The sequence below is a fragment of the Heterodontus francisci genome, chromosome 26, assembly GCF_036365525.1.
Source record: "Heterodontus francisci isolate sHetFra1 chromosome 26, sHetFra1.hap1, whole genome shotgun sequence".
NCBI classification, from domain to species: Eukaryota; Metazoa; Chordata; class Chondrichthyes; order Heterodontiformes; family Heterodontidae; genus Heterodontus; species Heterodontus francisci.
Genome location: NC_090396.1, coordinates 28,241,923 through 28,257,530, shown reverse-complemented (window position 1 = coordinate 28,257,530; position 15,608 = coordinate 28,241,923).

Genomic DNA, 15,608 nt, shown 5'->3' with positions numbered 1-15,608 from the left:
ATGACAGTTTTGGAATATGTTCAATAGTCTGTTTTTTTTTTAACTTTTTGGGCTGATTTTCTGCTTATTTGGGAGAAAGTGGTTAGTAGTGGAGAATAGAGCACTTTACATTATGTGCATCTAGTGTCAGCATGAAACAATCTTGGGCCCTGTGTATTCTGCTTCAAATGGTGTAAAGCTTCCTCTACGTTTCACCAAACTCAGAATAGCAGCTTGTACTGCATGAATGCGATCTCTGCCCATTTGCCCCAGCAGACATTTTGTGACCTTTTGGAGTTAGATTGTCAATTCATCAGTGACCAGTTAGGGACAGTTTCATGCTGTTATCTGTGGCTACTAAGCACTGAATTGACACTGTCCAGACACATTCATACAGGACCCCTAGAGCCAGTTGACAGAAGTGACTATCATCGCATCTTTCTGGGCTAGGTTTGAATCCTAGTTCCAAAAATGAAATGCAATTACAACATTCAGTCTCATATCGTGCAAAATAATTATCTTTAACATTATTCCACAGCTCCAGTGTGAACATTACCAAGAATTAATTTTAAATGGACATTATTCAACATTAGAAGGAGCCAGCTGAGAAAAGAGAATGTTGTGGAGGGAGATAACATGGTTATCAAAGCAAATTGCAAATGCTGATTGATACTATTTAAAATGAACATTAGACCATTACTGTGCATGTGAAGTAGAGTGCATATTATTGTTGCTCAAATTAAACTTTAAAATCATGGTCGGAACTGCAATTATTTATGTTCGGAAAGAATTAAGAAAGAATAATGACACAGGTGCTGGAAAGAAACAAATGTTTATTTATAGGTTGTGAATAATGCTATGGAACGATCTACAATGTTAACAGAATGAAAATAAACCCCAGAAACTACAGACTAAATAAATGAATACCTTATAAGAGTTTGATTTATGAAAATGCTGATTGACAAATGAAGTACAGATACTCGCAAATGTGAAGGGATAAGCCCTGAATATATGTACGAGGTGGAAAATTATATAAGCTGCGGGTTTTCCTGCTTTAGATATGTATTACGACCAGGTGAAGAAGGGGTCTAGGGCTCCCAACTCAGCCTTTTTCTGGTTTGGCCGTAACAGGGTTTAACTTTTAAAACAGAGTGTTTTTAGCTTCCCCTCAATGAGTCCTTGCTCACTGCTCTCTAATGGTAATTACAAAGAAATTAACCAGACAGATTTTCTAAGATTTGAACAAAAAAGGTGTAAGTTTATTAACCTTAACTCCAATTCAGTTAAGCTACTAAAATTTTTTAAAAATTCATTCATGGGATGTGGGCGTCGCTGGCTAGGCCAGCATTTATTGCCAATCCCTAATTGCCCTTGAGAAGATGGTGGTGAGCTGCCTTCTTGAACTGCTGCAGTCCATGTGAGGTAGGTACACCCACAGTGCTGTTAGGAAGGGAGTTCCAAGATTTTGACCCAGCGACAGTGAAGGAATGGCGATATAGTTCCATGTCAGGATGATGTGTGACTTGCAGGGGAACTTGCAGGTGGTGATTTTCCCATGCATTTGCTGTCCTTGTCCTTCTAGTTGGTAGAAGTCGTGGGTTTGGAAGGTGCTGTCTAAGCAGCCTTGGTGAGTTGCTGCAGTACATCTTGTAGAATGTACACACTGCTGACACTGTGCGTTGGTGGTGGGGGGAGTGAATGTTTGTGGATGGGGTGCCAATCAAGCGGGTTGCTTTGCCCTGGATGGTGTCGAGTTTCTTGAGTGTTGTTGGAGCTGCACCCATCCAGGCAAGTGGAGAGTATTCCATCACACTCCTGACTTGTGCCTTGTAGATGGTGGACAGGCTTTGGGGAATCAGAAGGTGAGTCGCTCGCCACAGGATTCCTAGCCTCTGACCTGCTCTTGTAGCCACGGTATTTATATAGCTATTCCAGTTCAGTTTCTGGTCAATGGTAACCTCCAGGATGTTGATAGTGGGGGATTCAGCAATCGTAATGTCATTGAATGTCAGGGGGACATGGTTAGATTTTCTCTTGTTGGTGATGGTAATTGCCTGGCACATGTGTGGTGCGACTGTTAATTGCCACTTATCAGCCCAAACCTGGATATTGTCCAGGTCTTGCTGCATTTCTACACGGACTGCTTCAGTATCTGAGGAGTCATGAATGGTGCTGAACATTGTGCAATCATCAACGAACATCCCCACTTCTGACCTTATGATTGAAGGAAGGTCATTGATGAAGCAGCTGAAGATGGTTGCGCCTAGGATACTACCCTGAGAAACTCTTTGTGCTAGGTATGACTCCAACCAGTGGAGAGTTTTCCCCCTGATTCCCATTGACTAACGTTTTGCTAGGGCTCTTTGATGCCATACTCAGTAAAATGTTGCCTTGATGTCAAGGCCAGTCACTCTCACCTCACCTCTTCAGTTCAGTTCTTTTGTCCATATTTGAACCAAGGCTGTAATGAGGTCAGGAGCTGAGTGGCCCTGCTGGAACCCAAACTGTGCAGGTTATTGCTAAGCAAGTGCTGCTTGATGGCACTGTTGATGACACCTTCCATCTCTTTACTGATGATTGAGAGTAGAATGATGGGGCAGTAATTGGTTAGGTTGGACTTGTCCTGCTTTTTATGTACAGGACATACCTGGGCAATTTTCCACATTGCTGGGTAGATGCCAGTGTTGTAGCTGTACTGGAACAGCTTGGCTAGGGGCGCGGCGAGTACTGGAGCACAAGTCTTCAGTACTATTGCCGGAATATTGTCAGGGCCCATAGTCTTTGCAGTATCCAGTGCCTTCAGTCGTTTCTAGAAATCATGCAGAGTGAATCGAATTGGCCTAAGTCTGGCATCTGTGATGCTGGGGACATTAGGAGGAGGCTGTGATGGCAGAAGATTGTTGCAAATGCTTCAGCCTTATCTTTTGCACTGATGTGCTGGGATCTCCCATCATTGAGGATGGGGATATTTGTGGAGCCACCTCCTCCAATTATTTGTTTCATTGTCCACCACCATTCATGGCTGGATGTGGCAGGACTGCCAAGCTTGGATCTGATCCGTTGGTTGTGGGATCGCTTAGCTCTGTCTATCGCATGTTGCTTACGCAGTTTAGCACGCAAGTAGTCCTGTGTTGTAGCTTCACTAGGTTGACACCTCATTTTGAAGTATGCCTGGTGCTGTTCCTGGCATGCCCTCCTACATTCTTCATTGAACCAGGGTTGGTCTCCTGGCTTGATGGTAATGGTAGACTGAGGGATATGCTGGGCCATGAGGTTACAGATTGTGGTTGAGTAGTTACAGATTGTGGTTGAGTATAATTGTGGTGCTGCTGATGGCCCACAGTGCCTCATGGATGCCCAGTTTTGCATTGCTGGATCTGTTCAAAATCTATCCCATTTAGAATGTGAAGGCGGGACTTCAGCTCCACAAGGACTGTGCGGTGGTCACTCCTACCAATACTGTTATGGACAGATACATCTGTGGCAGGCAGATTGGTGTGGACGAGATCAGATATGTTTTCCCCTCACCACCTGCCGCATACCCAGTCTAGCAGCTATGTCCTTTGGGACTCGGCCAGTGGCGGTGCTACCAAGCCACTCTTGCTGATGGACATTGAAGTCCCCCACCCAGAGTACATTCTGCACTCTTGCCATCCTCAGTGCTTCCTCCAAGTGTGTTCAACATGAGGAGTACTGAATTATCAGTTGACAGAGGGCGGTAGGTGGTAATCAGCAGGAGGTTTCCTTTTCCATATTTGACCTGATGCCAGGAAAGTTCATGGAGTCCATGTTGAGAACTCCCTGGGCAACCCCCTCCCAATTGTATACCACTGTGCGCCACTTCTGCTGGGTCTGTCCTGCTGGTGGAACAGGACATACCCAGGGATTGTGATGGAAGTGTCTGGGACATTGTCTGTAAGGTATGATTCCATGAGTATGACTACGTCAGGCTGTTGCTTGACTAGTCTGTGGGACAGCTCTCCCAATTTTGGCACAAGCCCCCAGCTGTTAGTAAGGAGGACTTTGCAGGCATGACAGGGTTGGGTTTGCCATTGTCGCTTCTGGTGCCTAGGTCGATGCTGGGTAGTCTGTCTGGTTTCATTCTCTTTTATTGATTTCATAGCGGTAGCGGTTAGATACAACTGAGTGGCTTGCTAGGCCATGTAAGAGTCAACCACATTCCTGTGGGTCTGGAGTCACACATGTAAGCCAGACCGGGTAAGGACAGCAGATTTCCTTCCCTAAAGGGCGTTAGTGAACCAGATGGGTTTTTACAACAATCAACAATGGTCTCATGGCCATCATTAGACTAACTTTTTTAATTCCAGATTTAGTAATTGAATTCAAACTCCACCTTCTGCTGTGGTGGGATTTGAACCCATGTCCCCAGAGCAATACCCTGGCTCTCTGGGTTACTAGTCCAGTAATAATACCACTATGCCACTGCGTCCCATGCCAGCATTGATACGCAATAAACACACACACAAATCACAGAATCCTTACAGTGCAGAAGTGGGCTCTCCAAAAGAACAATTCACTCAGTTCCATTTCCCTTCCTTCTCCCCAAAACCCTGCACATTCTTCCTTTTCATATAACTGTCTAATTCCCTCTTGAATGTTTCAATTGAACCTGCCTCCACCACACTCTCAGGCAGAGCATTCCAGACCTTAAGCACTAGCTGTGTGAAAAGGTTTTGCCAAATGTCACTTTTGCTTCTCTTACTAAATACTTTAAATCTGTGTCCTCTCATTCTAGATTCTTTCACCAGTGGGAACAGTTTCTCTCTATCTACTCTATCCAGACCCCTCATGATTTTGAATACTTCTATCAAATCACCTGTCAGCCTTCTCTTCTCCAAGGAAAACAGTCCTAACTTCCCCAATTTATCTTCATCACTGAAATTCCTCATCCCTGGACTCATTCTCGTGATAGAGAATAGAGACAGAGGAGGAAAAAGCATTAAAAGGGGGGAAGGTTTGAAGTAGTAGATGGAAATTCAGTTACTGATTTTGAGTTGGATGTAAAGTCTTTGATTGAAGTTAAATCTCACAGTTCTCATTGGGGCCCAGTACACATTTTTAAACTTGTTTCACTGGTCTTCTGACTTGAGGCTTAATTTACTTCCGTGGGTCCCTGGAACATTGCGTGAGAGAGAGAGAGAGAGAGAGAGAGAAAGAGGTGCTCTCTTCTTGAAGTTCAATTGTAGTCTCTTCCGAAACTGTTCTGTGTCAGGCACAATTCAAAACACTCCAGGTTGGCCAGCAGGTTAGTCATGTGACTAGTTCCTTGTTTGGAGCAGCCTCGCCTGTGAGATTTGGGGATTCCTCCAAACTTAGCAGACACACTCAGTTGGGGGGGCTGGTGGGGGGGGGGGGTGGGGGGCGGGGGTGGAATGCTGGCTCAATGACTCTCAATGTCTCTTGATCATCACTATTGACAAACCCCATCCGGCTAATTGAATCAGGGAATACTCCCATTGTCTCTCCATGCCACTGTCCTTTAGAATGAAAATGTGCAGCCATGTTTTCAGCCACTGTTCTGTGGTCTTTTTAAACAAGTTCTTTCAATGTCCAGTAACAGTTCAAAATAATGTTCCATATGATGAAATTAATATGTCTCCTTTTGGCAGGTGTGGTTTCCATCACAATATGCTCTAGCATTTAGAGTTTTGAAAAATAAATGTTTGGTTTAGAAGTTATGTACTTCTCAAGGTTTGCAACAATGTTTTGTGAAAATGGATATAATATCTCCAACTGCAGATAGTGGAAAATCACTCAGGAGTGAGCTTTGTTCCATCACAGATTTATTTACATTTCCCCATGGATGCTCTTTGCAAAAAGCGATCATGAAATTATGTTTTAATTTCAGTTATACTTTAAGCTATTTTACTAAATCATAAAATGTGTTTCATTTTCTTCCTTCTGTTTAGGTCTTCTTAGGTTCCAAATCTTTTTCCTGCTGAGAAGGTGGGAAGATACCCTGGGCCATTCCGTTTGGTGCTCTTCTGCTATCTAATAGGAAGTTTTCAAGAATGGCTATGCCTGGCTTAACAATTTCCCTCACATTCTGTGGGAATGAGTCCAGCCTCCATTTCCATATATATGCCAATAGTATGGCATGGCAAAGCTTATGATCTCATTTTGTGATAATCACGGACATGCCCTTCACTTCCAACTAAGGTAGGTGCGCAGGCTTGGTCTACAAAGCAGATTGCATCTAATCCTATTCAGAATATTAGAATTAGAATATTACAGCGCAGTACAGGCCCTTCGGCCCTCGATGTTGCGCCGACCTGTGAAACCATCTGACCTACACTATTCCATTTTCATCCATATGTCTATCCAATGACCACTTAAATGCCCTTAAAGTTGACGAGTCTACTACTGCTGCAGGCAGGGCGTTCCACGCCCCTACTACTCTCTGAGTAAAGAAACTACCTCTGACATCTGTCCTATATCTATCACCCCTCAACTTAAAGCTATGTCCCCTCGTGTTTGCCATCACCATCCGAGGAAAAAGACTCTCACTATCCACCCTATCTAACCCTCTGATTATCTTATATGTCTCTATTAAGTCACCTCTCCTCCTCCTCCTCTCCAACGAAAACAACCTCAAGTCCCTCAGCCTTTCCTCGTAAGACCTTCCCTCCATACCAGGCAACATCCTAGTAAATCTCCTCTGCACCCTTTCCAAAGCTTCCACATCCTTCCTATAATGCGGTGACCAGAACTGCACGCAATACTCCAGGTGCGGTCTCACCAGAGTTTTGTACAGCTGCAGCATGACCTCGTGGCTCCGAAACTCGATCCCCCTACTAATAAAAGCTAACACACCATATGCCTTCTTAACAGCCCTATTAACCTGGGTAGCAACCTTCAGGGATTTATGTACCTGGACACCAAGATCTCTCTGTTCATCTACACTACCAAGAATCTTCCCATTAGCCCAGTACTCTGCATTCCTGTTACTCCTTCCAAAGTGAATCACCTCACACTTTTCCGCATTAAACTCCATTTGCCATCTCTCAGCCCAGCTCTGCAGCCTATCTATGTCCCTCTGTACCCGACAACATCCTTCGGCACTATCCACAACTCCACCGACCTTAGTGTCATCCGCAAATTTTCTAACCCACCCTTCTACACCCTCTTCCAGGTCATTTATAAAAATGACAAACAGCAGTGGCCCCAAAACAGATCCTTGCGGTACACCACTAGTAACTAAACTCCAGGATGAACATTTGCCATCAACCACCACCCTCTGTCTTCTTTCAGCTAGCCAATTTCTGATCCAAAGCTCTAAATCACCTTCAACCCCATACTTCCGTATTTTCTGCAATAGCCTACCGTGGGGAACCTTATCAAACGCCTTACTGAAATCCATATACACCACATTCACTGCTTTACCCTCATCCACCTGTTTGGTCACCTTCTCAAAAAACTCAATAAGGTTTGTGAGGCACGACCTACCCGTCACAAAACCGTGCTGACTGTCGCTAATGAACTTATTCTTTTCAAGATGATTATAAATCCTGTCTCTTATAACCTTTTCCAACATTTTACCCACAACCGAAGTAAGGCTCACAGGTCTATAATTACCAGGGCTGTCTCTACTCCCCTTCTTGAACAAGGGGACAACATTTGCTATCCTCCAGTCTTCCGGCACTATTCCTGTCGACAATGACGACATAAAGATCAAGGACAAAGGCTCTGCAATCTCCTCCCTAGCTTCCCAGAGAATCCTAGGATAAATCCCATCTGGCCCAGGGGACTTATCTATTTTCACACTTTCCAAAATTGCTAACACCTCCTCCTTGTGAACCTCAATCCCATCTAGCCTAGTAGCCTGAATCTCAGTATTCTCCTCGACAACATTTTCTTTCTCTACTGTAAATACTGACGAAAAATATTCATTTAACGCTTCCCCTATCTCCTCTGATTCCACACACAACTTCCCACTACTATCCTTGATTGGCCCTAATCTAACTCTAGTCATTCTTTTATTCCTGATATACCTATAGAAAGCCTTAGGGTTTTCCCTGATCCTATCCGCCAATGACTTCTCGTGTCCTCTCCTTGCTCTTCTTAGCTCTCCCTTTAGATCCTTCCTGGCTAGCTTGTAACTCTCAAGCGCCCTAACTGAGCCTTCACGTCTCATCCTAACATAAGCCTTCTTCTTCCTCTTGACAAGCGCTTCAACTTCTTTAGTAAACCACGGCTCCCTCGCTCGACAACTTCCTCCCTGCCTCACAGGTACATACTTATCAAGGACACGCAGTAGCTGCTCCTTGAATAAGCTCCACATTTCGATTGTTCCCATCCCCTGCAGTTTCCTTCCCCATCCTACGCATCCTAAATCTTGCCTAATCACATCATAATTTCCTTTCCCCCAGCTATAATTCTTGCCCTGCGGTATATACCTGTCCCTGCCCATCACTAAGGTAAACCTAACCGAATTGTGATCACTATCACCAAAGTGCTCACCTGCATCTAAATCTAACACCTGGCCGGGTTCATTACCCAGTACCAAATCCAATGTGGCATCGCCCCTGGCTGGCCTGTCTACATACTGTGTCAGAAAACCCTCCTGCACACACTGGACAAAAACTGACCCATCTAAAGTACTCGAACTATAGTATTTCCAGTCAATATTTGGAAAGTTAAAGTCCCCCATAACAACTACCCTGTTACTCTCGCCCCTGTCGAGAATCATCTTCGCTATCCTTTCCTCTACATCTCTGGAACTATTTGGAGGTCTATAAAAGACTCCCAACAGGGTGACCTCACCTCTCCTGTTTCTAACCTCGGCCCATACTACCTCAGTAGACGAGTCCTCAAATGTCCTTTGAATCTACTATAGTGTTGGTCATGGGTCGAAATCCAAAAGAAGTGTGCTCGCGTATAAAATAAAACACATCAGGAAAAGGCATTAATTCTATGGAGTAGAACTAAAATAAACTACCACATAAAAATTGATTATGGATAGGTTTGTGCGCTAATAGTGGGCAGGATTTTGTTGCGAGCAATTGATAGGAAAGTGTTTAAACAGGGCTCTCTGTTCTTCACCACTGAGTTCTAGTCCTTGGATTTTTCAGTGAAGAGAGGAGAGGGAAAAGTGTAAGAACAGAAACTGCAACATTGATTTTAGCACAGCTTCAATATTAAATTGTTACCCCCCCCCCCCCCCCTTTAGGTTCTTTTACTATGCAGAATTTCTCAGAAGTAAGGTGGACAAACTTTTGCATCTATCATTCTTGAGCCCTCTGAAGATGCATGAAAATGACTTTGGAACCATCAAAGGTTTCCCTTACATTTACTGGGGGAAGAAACTCAATTTCTTCTTTCCACCCCCCGCAGATGACTATTGGAGAAAAATTAACTACTATTAATCAAACATTTATGCACATATTATTCCCAAACCATTCCATTAAATACTACCATATAATTAAAAGAGAACACTCCTATCTTAGTTCTGCTATGAGAGATTAATATTAATGAATATTAGAAGCTCGGAATGTTTTAGGAACTAACATTTTTCGGTTGACTGAAGTCCAACATTGCTCTTTTTGTGTGTGTGATTGTTTTTAAAGCACTCATGCTAATTTGTATTGGTCGTTCCCATAAGTAGCTGGATAAACTTTATTGCAGTCACTTATTTTGTTCTGTTTATATAATAGTAGTGTCCATATTGTGTTCTGGCCACAGATATGTATGATACCAAACTTCTGAAATTGTACGTGACATGCACTGTCTGAGAAGGCTACTGATGGTGAAAGGCAGAGGTAGACTCATCATTACCAATCCAGTACCATCAGAGGTAAGATAATTTTTAGCAGCTCTTCTATCTTGCTTCATGCCTGGATTCCATTATCCTAACTTCCTGTGAGTCAAAGAATCTTGTTTGCTGAGAATGAAGATCACAAAATTACAATGTAATGATGCATGACCAAGGTCATCTATTTGTCTATCCGGAAAGACCCAACACGCCACCCCCTCCCCTGATTGCAGCATCTAATTGTTCCTTAAACAGTTTGAGTGTTTTTGCCTCCACTGCTCTATCTCTAAATCCATATAATATGTGGATCACTCTTTGTGTAAGGAATTTTCTGTGGTCGTAATGGCAGCAAAACGGTCAGCATCGCCATCATTATTCCACTGAAACTGACAGCAACTTCTGGACTCAGCATGTGCGCAGAATAACATGGAAATTCAGAAACTGCTGTAAGTGATTCTAAGGGCTGGATTTTGTTTGCCCGATGCCAGGAGCAGCAGCAGGTGAAAAAATTGACGGCCCGCACGCATGGGCCACTCGCCGCCACGCCACCATGATCTTGCGCGTGACAGCTCATTTAAATATGCAGGGCAGGCCGACCCCTCCAATTACGTGGTGGGGGCGGCCCTCAGTGATGCCATGAATGGCGTCAGCCACCTCTGCATGGCACTGGCGCCATTTTTAAAGGGCTGCCAGAACTGCCCAGAGACTGCAGAGTTGAACCCCGTACCCCCTCCCAGATCTACACCGCAAATAATTGTACGCCCCATTCCCCCCCAAAAAACTTAGGCTGCAGAATTGCCCTCTCCCCCCACCCACCAACTGCACAAAGTGCAGAGGTCACCCCTTCCACCCGCCCCCCCAACACTACAAATGCAGAGTTGACCCCATCCCCCACCCCACTCCACTTCACTTCAAATCCTACGTTCCCCTCTTACCCACCTCAGTAGCACCAGCTTTCCCTGGATGGGAAAATGAAGGCATGTGAGTGCGCACTTGTCACACTGAAGATCCTGAACTGCAGGTAAGATCACGGGGAATTGTACTTAAATGTATTCATGACTTTTACTTAAATATTTAAAGTCAGCTCCTGTTGCTGAGTGATAGAGGGGCCAACACAGAGCCTTGCTGCCACCAGGAAGATCAGGCCTGGCAATTCCGATATCGGGCTCTGTGACAAGCCGCTGCTGCTCCGATCTTCTGGCCTGCTCCACCCCACCCCTGCCACTGAGTCCGAAGTTGGGAGTTGAACAAAATTCAGCCCTAAGCTTCTCCAGAGAGTGTGCCATTGAGCTCCCCCCACAATCAATGGGAAATCTATGAACTGACGAGACCTTCCACTTTTACGCTGTTAGTCTCATTGTAAAAACCCCTGAAAAAGTTACATCTTGTTGAATGGGGTGTAACTGTTTTTCATGGTGTACTAATTTCATAATTACTGCTAAACAGCCTCACTGGCTCAGAAAAGATAATTTTATATTTGTGGAATGTCAAATTTCTTCATTATGATAAAAAAAATTCTACATTTTCAAAATAATTTTTTTAAAGTTTGGTTATATGATATTTTAGCTTCTATCTAAATCCAATCATAATCATTTATTTTGCTTTCTGAAAATTTAAATTAAAAGTGAAGGAAGAAGTACTTTTAACTTCCTAGTTCACTTTTTGGAGAATGCTTCAATGTGATTGGCTGCCCACCTGCTTGTTGACAGCACTGCTGCTGTTGCCTGGTGATCCCCTTGACTTGGTGCAGATTTAAACTGCTGTGGGAAAGGGGAAAACCACATTACAGAGATTGCTGGATATTTGTGGATAGCTTTCTTCGAGGTCAGTGGCGAGTGCTGTTGTTTTGCCAGTGACTACAAAATCCAGCTCATTGAATCTTGAATCTCCTAGGTCTCTTTCAATTTCACATTTAGCTATTTTAACATTCGTGGATCTTGCGCTTCACCTAATCTTCCTTTCTATGTGTGGTGCTTCTTCCAAATAGTGTTCAATATGGAGCTAAAGGAGGATGGTAGTTGGCAATCAGCAGGCTAATCTGACCAGATGCCATGAGACTTCATTGGGTCTGGTGTCAATATTGAGGACTCCCAGGGCCACTCCCTCCAGACTACACCTCTGTGCTGCCACCTCTGGTAGGCCTGTTCTGCCAGTGGGACAGGACATATCCGGGGATGGTGATTGAGGAGTATGGAATGTTAGCTGAAAGGAATGATTCTGTACCATTTTTCTGTTCACTTACATATATTGTCCAACTCATTCTATAATTTTTGAGAAGCCTCTGACTAGTTCTTCTGTTTTGGTGTTATCTGCAAATTTGAAAACGCAGATCGTACAAAGTGCAAACCTGAGACAAATTATTTCCCCAAGCCAGGAAGGGAAAATCAAAGGAGAACTCACTTCCTTACTGACTGATGTTGGGCAGTTAGACTGTACATCTTAAATCATTATCAAATAATTTTCTTGTTGCATCCATGTGGACAGTAAAACTGCACTTTGCATCTCTAGGTTTAGGTCATTTCAGCGTTTCTCTAGTGGTGTGAAACCGCTTGGATTGGTTGGCCTCAATAATGGGCTTCACAGCTTTATAACTGAAATTGGCCAACATAGAAATTTGAAACTTCCAACTTTAATATTAAAGACAATTCAGGTGGAGAACCACCTGAAATCTTCTAAGATTAAGATAGTTTTTTAGTTACTTTAAAATGTCACCAGTAGTTAGGTAAGCAGAGTATGCATGTTCAGTTCTTTGATTTAAGAGTGGTGAGGACCAGAAACAGGACTGTATGTACCACTTTCAACAACAACTTTATCCCACCTTTAACACAGTAAAACGCCCCAAGGTGCTTCACAGCAGCAGTATCAAACAAAATTTAACACTGAACCATACAAGGAGATGTTTGGACATATAACCAAAAGTTTGGTCAAAGAGGTAGGTTTTAGGGAGTCTTAATGGTGGAGAGGTAGAGGTGAAGAGACTTAGCGAGTCAACTCCAGAGCTTAGCATTTAGGGTTAAAGTTTTTTAAATATATCCACTAATATTACATTTTATCAGAATAGAACTGACTGTGTTTTTCTGTTTAAGGGTGGCTTTCTTTTTAAAAGCTGTAATTTAAATCTGTTGATCCAAGTGGATGCTGTGGTGATTCATCTTCGACCCCCAACACAAACTCCGCTTCCTAGCCACCGACACCATCCCTCTCCCTGGCAACTGTTTGGAGCTGAACCAGACTATATGCAATCCTGATGTTGTAAAAGACCCCCAGTTGTGCTTTCAACCAGAAATCCACTCTATCACAATAACCGCCTACTTCTTACCTCTGTAACATTGCCCGGCACTGCCTATGCCTTAGCTCATCAGTTGCTGAAACCTTCATCCATGCCTTTGTTACCTCCAGACTTAACTTTTCCAATGCTCTCCTGGCCAACCTCCCATTTTCCGTTCAACATAAACTTGATCTCATCCAAATCTCTGCTCTCCATATCTTAACTCACACCAAATCCCATTCACCTGTCAGCCTGTGCGCTCTGATCTACATTGGCTCCCAATCTGGCAATGCCTCAATTTTAAAATGTCATCTTTGTTTTCAAGTCTCTCCATGGGCTTGCCCTCCCTATCTCTGTAACCTCTTCCAGCCTTACAACCCTTCAAGATCTGCATCCCTCAAATTCTGGCCTCTTGCACATCCCCAATTTTAATCAGTGTAGAAATGCAGCAAGACCTGGACAATATCCAGGTTTGGGCTGATAAGTGGCAAGTAACATTCGCACCACACAAGTGCCAGGCAATGACCATCTCCAACAAGAGAGAATCTAACTATCTTCCCTTGACATTCAACGGCATTACGATTGCTGAATCCCCCACCATCAACATCCTGGGGGTTACGATTGACCAGAAACTGAACTGTAGTAGCCATATTAATACCATGGCTAAAAAAGCAGGTCAGAGGCTAGGAATCCTGCGGTGAGTAATTCACCTCCTGACTCCCCTAAGCCTGTCCACCATCTACAAGGCACATGCCATGAGTCTGATGGAATAACCTCCACTTGCCTCCAACAACACTCAAGAAGCTCGACATCATCCAGGACAAAGCAGCCCACTTGATAGGCACGCCATCCACAAACATTCATTCCCTTCACCACCGATGCACAGTGGCAGAGTGTGTACCATCTACAAGATGCACTGCAGCAATGCACCAAGGCTCCTTAGACAGCATCTTCCAAATTCGCGACCTCTACCACCTAGAAGGTCAAGGGCAGCAAATACATGGAAACTCTACCACCTACAAGTTTCCCTGCAAGCCACACATCATCCTGACTTGGAAATATATTGCCATTCCTTCACTGTCGCTGGGTCAAAATCCTGGAATTCCCTTCCGAACAGCACTGTAGGTGTACCTACCCCATATGGACTGCAGCAGTTCAGGAAGGCAGCTCATCACCACCGTCTCTAGGGCAATTCGGGATGGGCAATAAATACTGGCCTGGCCAGTTATGCCCACATCCCAGTAACAAATAAAAACAAAAATTCACCACTGGCGACTGTGCCTTCAGCTGCCTAGACCTTAAGCACAACAATGTGAAGCAAGTTCCAAGAGCACAAATGTGGCAAAGTAACTTAGTAGTCAAGAGGCAATCTGCCTTTCAAGGACACTGAAATCAAGACTTGGGAGCTACTTTCAACACATGACTTTATAAATTAATTTTGCAATGATTTGACTGTTGGAAGAGAGCTAATGTTAATGTCTGCTCTCTACTAATTTGTAAAGTTAATCGACAAGGGAATGGAGCATTGCATTGATGTCCTGAGTACAATGCATTGTGACAGTGTAGGCCAGATATGCCATCTCCATATAATACTGCACAGACTGACATCTGAGAGTAACAGCACCCACTCACAACATGGACGGTTCAAGAAGGCAGCTCACCACCACCTTAAGTGCAATTAGAGATGGGCAATAAATGCTGGCCTTGCTAGTGATACCCACATCCCATGAATGAATAAAAAGAAAATTGGCAAGGACCCAAGCTCTTGATTTGATAGTGTACTCTGCATAGATCCCTAAAGATTTTTTTAAAATGACATTTTCTATTTTTACAGTAGTTCAATATTGTCTAGAATACACTGTTGGCATTAGCAGTCCAAGTCTTAACCATTTGTGTGGCATTCTTTTCTACCTTATTTTATCAGGGACCATTTTCAATAAATGGGTTAATAAATGGGCGCTCAGCCTTCGTCAATTAGTAATACTCGGGTTAGACACCGTTTGGAAGCGGGAGAAATAACAGTGTAATTGGAAGATCTTTGTGAAGATCATGAAGGGGCGGGGTTAGCTGAATCTAACGTTCCTACATAGCCTGTAGCAGGAAATGTTTGGAGATGTCTGATCATACCTAGAGATTTGAATTCAGAATTTAACAGATCATTCCGCCTTCCTCGATTGTGATAGCAGGATATTTCAAAGATGAGGAGTTCATGATGGTGTGTGTTGAGGTGCAAACCTATGATTACAACTTTAGCAGCAAATACCCCCCTCCCCACAGAGAGGTTAACTTTAAAACATAGATCAAACTGATGAGAATATTTCCTGGGCCATATTAAGCCTAGGCTCAGAGCCATATAAACTTGAGCTTATCCAAAACTCTGCTCTAGGTATCCTAACTCACACCAAGCCCCATTCACCTGTCAGCCCTGTGCTCTCTGATCTATATTGGCTCCCAGGCCGAGCAACGCCTCAATTTTAAGCCTGGGCTTGGAATCATCGACACCAAAAAATGGTGTCCAGGATTTCAGCACTGGAACTTGAAGCATTCGTATTTGGTTAAAAAAGTGGCATTGTGTGAAGTAGGCATTAG